The sequence below is a fragment of the Brienomyrus brachyistius genome, chromosome 21 (assembly GCF_023856365.1).
Source record: "Brienomyrus brachyistius isolate T26 chromosome 21, BBRACH_0.4, whole genome shotgun sequence".
Classification (NCBI taxonomy): domain Eukaryota; kingdom Metazoa; phylum Chordata; class Actinopteri; order Osteoglossiformes; family Mormyridae; genus Brienomyrus; species Brienomyrus brachyistius.
The window spans coordinates 12,294,745-12,302,891 of record NC_064553.1 but is presented as its reverse complement, the minus strand read 5'-3'; the positions used below and the strand labels follow the sequence as shown (position 1 = coordinate 12,302,891).

Below are 8,147 nucleotides of genomic sequence, written 5' to 3'. Positions count from 1 at the left end.
ATCTGTGTAATTGGTGTGTTTTGTTGCTAAAGGGTTAAATAAGCATTTAATTGTATTCACTATATGATATATAAGAAGATTCATGTTGGAGATTCTCTAGAATTAATTTGTATTTTACATCCACAATTTAATATAATTTACAGGGTGTTGTCATTAGACCACACCCCTTCTCATTACAGAGATGCACATCACCTAATATGCTTAATTGGTAGTAGGCTTTCGAGCCTATACAGCTTGGAGTAAGACAACATGCATAAAGAGGATGATGTGGACAAAATACTCATTTGCCTAATAATTCTGCACTCCCTGTAGACTTTCAACATTAGATGGTTTTCAACATTAGACTAAATCCAGTAGCCACCCCTTATTCCAAGACCCCCAGCGGATGCCTGAAACCACAGAGAGCACCGCAACCTACATACAGCATATTACGTTTTTTCCTAGACATAAATACCTATGATAAAGTTGATTTTGTAAATTAGGGGCAATAAGAGACAACTATGATGTTCTATTAACAGCAGTAGAACATTTATAACAATACACCGTTATAAAAGTTATGTGAATGTGATCCCTCTTTAAAAAACACAATTGCTTGAAGACAAGCATTACCATACCGCGACAATAGATCGGATAACCGAGGTGGGTACTCAACAGTATGGATACGCTGGATGGAGGGGTGATATATGTCGTATGACGAGTTGAGTTACCGTAGTGCTAATCGATAGCCCCAACCCTTACCCTAACCCCCAAAAACCCCTAAAACCCCAAAACGGTGGAACTGCACATGCGCAGAAAGGCTCGACAGCACGTCGCAATAGGTAGCATTGCTCGATAAAACACCCCGGCTGGGACGGTTGTGGGATTTCATCAGGTTGCTCAGTCTGGCGCAGTTTAAAACTGATTATTTTTTCCCCATTTAACATTTTCGGAGACAAGGTAGCTGAAACCACGGGTAACAAAACCACCGATAAGGAGGGACCACCGTGTAATACTTTTCAAGGACTTAATTGGCAAAAGTGGAATTTAAGATATTTTGAGAATTTGTAATGGCCCACTACTGATCCTGGTACATCAGCATACTAGTGGAAGTGCGACTTGAGAAATTAGCTTGTTTTTATTCGGTGTCGTTTTTTTCAGTGTCGGTTTTGACGTTGCTGAGATTCTAAAACACGCAATAATCAGATCATTACCTAACAAGCGTTCTTATATATACATGTAGCTAAAAGAATACTTGGGAATTCAGATGAGAATGAGCATAGGTGAATATCGTGACTTACAAGCTGGTGAAGACGACAGACTTCGGCAAGGTAACCCCCTATCGAAATGTGTCCTTTAAAGACTGCAAATTATGCTCAAATTATGTACAAAAATACCAACCACCAGTACGCTGGATACAAAAGAAAAGCACGTTGCACTTGTACTCCCATTGTGTACTGAACTATTCCAGTAGGCTAGTAGTAAAAAATTGTGGGAATTAAAAAAATAATAAATTTCATCCACTTTTTTGCTTTCGAAAGACTGATGTATCCTTCTGCTTCTCCATTTGTTTACCTAAACTGTGGAAACCTGCTTATCTCACAATACACTTTTCCGCAGTGGTTAAACACTGACACTATGCTGATCTGACTTTGTCACAGGTGCTGTGTCCTACATAGCAGTATATTGTTTATAATGAACTAATGCCTCTTCCACCCCTAAAATGATTCTGTCGTCTCTCTGTCAGCAATGGCATTCCCTTCCATGTTCCATATCCTCCTCATCTTCTCCCTGGTGAGCCACAGCTTTGCAGAGGATGAGGCTTCTCCTCGAGGCTGTGGCTCCCTCCTGAAGAGGCCCTTCACTGCGCTGTGTGACCTGGACGCAGTGTGGGGTGTAGCGGTGGCAGAGGCGGCAGGCGTGGTGGTCCTGGCCTCATTGATCCTGGCCCTGGTGTTGCTGTGCCGCCTGTGGCGCATCACAGAGCCTGAGGCTCGCAGTGGAGTGGCCTCGCTGATCTTACTCCTCACCACCATAGTCATACTCTGTGCTCTCAGCTTTGTCCACGTTATCAAGAGGAGCATGTGTGCATTGCCCGGCATTCCTTCTGGGGGGCACTGTTAATCCTTGGCATTGCATACCAAGCGGCCCAGGGTGTGCGATTGCCCCGGTGCCCCTGCTTCAGGGCCATGGCGGAGTTGGCGATAGGCTTGGCTGTAGTGCTGGGTCTTGCCATTCTTGAGTGGATCCTAGCGATTGCACTACACCCAGGCCAGCCTGTCTGTCAGTATCAGCCGCTGCGTATCAGCATGGTCTGCCCATACGGGCTGGTCCTGCTGTTAATAGTACCAATTGCCTTGACCTGTGGACTGACTCGGGGGCAGGCACAGCGGAGATGTAGGATTGTGAGTTTGGCCATCATGTGCTACATCTCTGCTGTGGTGTGGGCCATATTTTTAACTTACCAACTGTACAACAAATCGCTTTCTGTCCAGTCCCCTAACAAGGAAGATGAGATGCTGGCAAAGATGCTGGTGGTGCAGGCCTGGCTGCTGCTGGTGCTCCACGCCACCCCTGAAGCTCATGCCTGCCTGCGCCCAGCCTCACAGCCTTCGGATCCAGATAATATTCCCATGCAGGCCCAGCCACGCTCGAGGGAAGCCAGTATGGAGGAGGGCCTTCCCCTGTCCCCCCAGCCCATTGTAGAGAGCCAGGGCTCTGCATCGCACAGCATCTCAGGTATGGTACTTTCTTTTTGCTATATTGTCTGTGTGTTTCAGAGAGAGCATAACCCTCACTATTTCCTTCCACTCTTACATTTAGCTGGATCAGCAAGTCAGTGGAATGGAAGTGCAGAACCAAGGCCCAGCACTTCCTTCCACATGGAGATGTACGAGCTGACCGAGATGAACAGCAGCGCAGTGAGTGCAGCTCCACATTCAGCACCTCACCCACAGACACACTGAGGCAACCCAAACATTGCACTGAACATACAGGTCCTGGCCTCGCTGATCCTGGCGCTGCTGTGCCGCCTGCAGCACATCACAGAGGCTCCTCCTCCTGCTCCTCGCCACCATCTGCATGCTCTGTGTTCTCAGCTTTGTGCACATCATCGAGAGTGATGAGCGTGTGTGTATTGCTCAGCACGCTCTCTGGGGGGGGGGGGGGGGGGGGGGGGCTATATTTCCTGAGTATCGCATACTTAACTTTCCAGAGTGTGTGACTGCTCCGGCACGCTCCTGCTCTGGCACGCTCCTGCTCTAGGGCCTTGGCTGCACTGGCAATAGGCTTGGCCATAATGCAGGGTATCGTCATTATTGAATAGATCCTGGCAATTGTGGTCCATCCAGGCCAGCAGGTCAGTCAGTACAAGCCACTGCAAATTGCCTTCATCTGCATGTACGGGTTGGCCCTGCTCATAGCAGTTCCGATGACCTGGGCCTGTGGCTTGGCTCAGGGGCAGTCACAGTCCAGGTTCAGGGTCATGTTTGCGCTCATCATGAGTTTCACCTGTGGCATGATGTGGGGCATCTGTCTGGCTCACTATCGGGCCATGACAAAGCTGAACATCCAGTCCTCCAGTTACAAAGGCCAGAGATGCTGGTGGCACAGGCTTGGTTGCTGCTGCTACTGCACACCATTCCTGAGGCCCATGCCTGCCCTGTAGCGCTGGGTATCACCATTCTTGAGTGGATCCTGCTGATTGCACTGCACCCAGGCCAGCTGGTTTGTCAGTACAAGCCGCTGGGTATCAGCTTGGTCTGCCTGGCCCTGCTTATAGCAGTGCTGATGACCTTGACCTGTGGTCTGGCTTGGGGTCAGCCACAGTGGAGATACAGCATTGCGAGTCGGCTCATCATGAGCTACTCCACTGCTATGCCATCTATCTGGCACACCATCTATACAAGGAATTGATTACCCCAACCCCAAGGGAGGCCAGTGTGGAAGAGGGCATTCCCCTGTCCACCCGGTCGATTGCAGAGAGCCAGGGCTCTGCGTTGCACAGCAGCTCAGGTACAGCACTTTCTTTTTATTACACAGAGAGGCAGCTTTGGTGACCATTGGGAGGGGAGGGGGAAGCTGACTGTCTCCAGGATTCTGAGTACCAGCTGAGGGATATTTGTGGAGGTCTTCTGCCACAGCTGTTGTGGTTTTGTTGTTTTCAGAGACTGTGATACCAACAGAAATTTGGATGGAATAAATAAGCAACAGTACATGCATTGCATGATTAAAACTGGTGGGGATTAATCTGGTGGGGGGAAGACTAGCTGTATGTGTACAGGGTGCAGAGTACCAGCTGAAGGACATGTGCTTGTTATATTTTCCTGTTGTTCTTCTTTTCTGAGACTGGAACAAGAAGTTCTGCACCTTGCCAGAGAGACACATCTGGATGCTGAGGAGCACATCTGTGCTCAATTGGCTATGAGCAGACTGTTGCTGACCATTGGGAGAAGAACTAGAATAAATTTGTAACAGTATAATAATTTGATGATTAAAGTAATGTATATCATCTTTGTAATTGGTATTTTATATCCACAATTTAATATTTACTAAAGCCCATCCAATCCAACTACTATCCGCCGCTTACCTGGGGTCAGGTCACGGCACAGCAGCCTAAGTAGGTATGCCTAGACCTCCCTCTCACCAGCCAGCTCCACCAAGGAAATACCAAAGCATTTCCAGGCAGGCCAAGAGATCACTCCAGCGTGTCCTCGGTCTGCCCTGGGGCCTCCTCCCAGTTGAACATACCCAAAACATCTCCCCAGGTAGCCATCCAGGAGGCATTCTAGACAGATGCCCAAAACACCAAGTGGCTCCTTTTAATGCAGAGGAGCAGTAGCACTGCTTTGAGCTCCTCACCCTCTCTTCAAGCCAAGACACCCTATGGAGGAAACTCATTTCTGCCACTCATGCTTGCAGTTTCACTCTTTATGTCACTATCCAGAGCTAATGACCATAAGTGAAGGTAGCAACATAGATCAACTGGTAAATTGAGAGTTTTGCCTTCTGGCTCAGTTAACTCTCTACCCTAACAGAATGGTACAACGTCTGCATTACTGCCCATGATGCACCAATCCATCTGTCGATCTCCTGTTCCCTTCTCTTACTCCAAGGTACTTAAACTCCTACACTTGAAGCAACAACTCATCCCCCACCAGGAAATGGTAATCCACCCTTTTTCAGTCGAGAATAATGGCCTCACACTGAGGTGCTGATCCTCATCCTGGCTGCTTCACACTCAGCTGCAAACCGCCCCAGTGCAGGCTGCAGGTCACCACCCAACAACGCCAACAGGACCACGTGATCTGCAAGAAGCAAATATGCGAGCTTTAATTTTATTTAGGATCATCACAACATAAATCTAGAACTGCAGAAATAGATTCTGGAAGGAACAATTCCAGCACAATAATGTGGTGGTGGTGGTGGGGGTCAATTCCTCCAGTAGAGGATATCACAGAATATTTTAAGGTGATTTGAGGGTGATATAGGGCTCTTGAAGGAACAAACAGGCACACTTAAGTGCTTCTAAAAACTATTCATTACAAGCAATACAAAACAACCTTGCATTAGAATCAATTCCAAGACATTGGATCAAAGGCAATGCAAAATAATCCCTTATCAAGTGATATCAAATAATTATAGTTATATACATATATCATTAAGAGGAATAAAACTGCCAATACAAGAGATTATAGGTATATATAAAAAACAGACGTACATAGAAAGTGCAAATTGATATTATAGTTATTGTGATAATTGATTGAACCAACACATTGACACTGCAAAGCTATTCACACTCGGACGTGCCATCATCACCTACCCTCACTCAGACTGGGGAGCCCTTTTCAATCCTGGCAGGAGACCAACATGTAAGTCCCGAGAAAGTGCCGGGCAATGCGCGCTCCATCCCACGGCTGAGCTCTAACACGCACTGAGATATCCCAAATTTTGGGCATTACATGTGGGCAGGGGACGAGCTGGCCAGGCTCATAATTTTACTAGGTGAAATAAAGTGATAAGAATGAGGGGGGAACCTCAGTGTGTAATAGTATATTATAATCAAATAAATATTCACTAAGTATCTGAAGATTAATTAAGAACCAAGCACACAGAAAGCAGACGCTGGTCACAATTCAGAAATCCATGCTGTATGTATAGCAGAATAATGTATTTTCACATAAAAACAGGCAGAAAGGGCCTGTTTCTTTTAGGAAGAACATGTCAGGGCAGATAAATGTATACAAGGTGTCACGGGACATTAAAAAGTCATAAAACGTCTTAAAATTTGAGTTGAACCAATTAAGGCTTTCAAAATATTATGCCTTAACCAGGTCAGTGTTTTTGAGGTTGTAAATGTTCACAGTGGTCTCCCTATGGTTTTGCTTCCTACAGTTTCAGTTACCAGCAGTCCAAAAATATTAAATGGGAATTTCCTGAAATAATTCATGTTTTAAATTGCGCCCCACTCCAAGTAACGTGCTGAAATCGCACAGCATCACATGGGGGCGTGAATCATCCACACTGTATAGTGGCCACCACAATTAACTGATCAATTATGGCAATGCTTGTGTTTAAGTAAACCATTTTTAATCTTTATTTCAAAAACCAATACTTATGAAGGACGAGTACAGTACATTATATCGTATTTAGAGAGAGGCCACACCCACATAGCTGTAACAGTGCGTGGCGGTGGTGTGTACCGCACTGCCTCGTACAAGTGTAGGGATTACCGAGGAAGACTGGGTGAATCTCAGGATCCGAATCGCCACACTCAGTGCTTTTATCGTCAGTAATCTCAGGTGAGAGCATGTTTGTGCCTATCTTGCTGCAAAGCTCCAACAGGTGGGTGTGTTTGCTAAATATGTGGAAAGGAAGGCTTCAGCGGACGTAGGAGACAAGGAGGCCAACGTACTTGTGTGATATATGCTAGAATGTTTATCAGACATAACAATGGACTCACCTTTACCAGATCCAGTAGGATGGATGAGGCGCTCCAAGTCCTAGGTAACTATAACACTAGAAAATACAACAGAGTGCAAACTATAAAAGTATATTATTTTTCCTTTTAGGTAACCCCCTTTTCTTTCCCACAGGTTCATGGGTAAGAGTCAACAACTCCTCAGTGAAATAAGACACACACTAACAAAAGTTAACCTTACTGATACAGGTATATACAGAAATAATAAAAGCACATAAACCAACAGACGTCTGGTCTTTGTGGTTGTAAACCAAAGTAAATAAACTTTTCACTATAGTAAATCAAGAACATCAACAACAAAAATAAGTAGTGATTCCCTTCAAGAGGATTACTCGGGAATATATTCGAACGTATTCAAAGAAACAGGTTTCACATTTTATAGCGACATACAACAGTAGCTGGACTGTTTAGAGTAACATTACCAGTCTGAGGCAGTGAGCTGCTGCCCTGGAGGATGGCTGTACGGCAGGGCAAGGAAAAGTCCGTTCAAGCGTCCATATAACTCCGTCCCAGGCGAATATGACGGGCGTCACCATTCCGCGGCCCAGAGATTACCGCATACAACACTCAGTCTCGCTGCAGTACCGATCAGAAGAAAAACGCCAGATATCCCTTATCGTAAGAAAACCCGTCTCCTCTTCCTGCTTATCACAGCGAAATGAGAGAGTCATTCCGCGCACTCAGGACAGTCTGAGCTCCCGGTCAGTTCGGTAACTCTGCCACGCGCTCTGTCGTCGGCTGCAGCGCCTCTTCCATTTGGCAAAAAAAACTCCTTACTGCGGTACAATTTCACCAATCCGCAACCGCATACAAGGTAAAGCGCAAACACGGCTTGTGCCCTAGTTTAGGTTTCTGGAGAAAGAAAAAAGAAGTCCCCCCCCATTTAACGCATAAGCGCGCGGACCCCACAAAGAAAACAGCCACCGATTTCCGTTTCTCCGGCCGCGCGCCTCCACCTTTTTGCCACACCCACGAAGGGCAGACATCGCTTGAACTTCTTGTGCCATAAGTAACCAAAACCAGCCATTTCCAGTGTGGGGCTGGACTGTGTATATTGCCAGCCGGGTGGTGGGTGTAACAACAAGCTGCATCAGCACATGCTTCCCAACCTGTGGCTTGTACTACGAAGCGGGGTTACTGGCTTATTAGGATAACTTGTCGAACCACAGTTTAAATGGACTTCGTATTCGTT

At 46.3% G+C, this 8,147-nt stretch overlaps 1 long non-coding RNA gene across 1 annotated transcript; it reads right to left on the bottom strand.

Moving 5' to 3' along the window:
• Positions 1–4,422: 4,422 nt before the first annotated feature.
• LOC125716587 (uncharacterized) lies at positions 4,423–7,527 on the bottom strand. The gene is made up of 3 exons (XR_007384362.1): positions 7,378–7,527; positions 6,938–6,993; positions 4,423–5,282 (listed from the first exon to the last, which is right to left on the bottom strand). It is a non-coding gene; the product is annotated as an uncharacterized LOC125716587 (long non-coding RNA).
• Between the last annotated feature and the right edge of the window lie 620 nt (positions 7,528–8,147).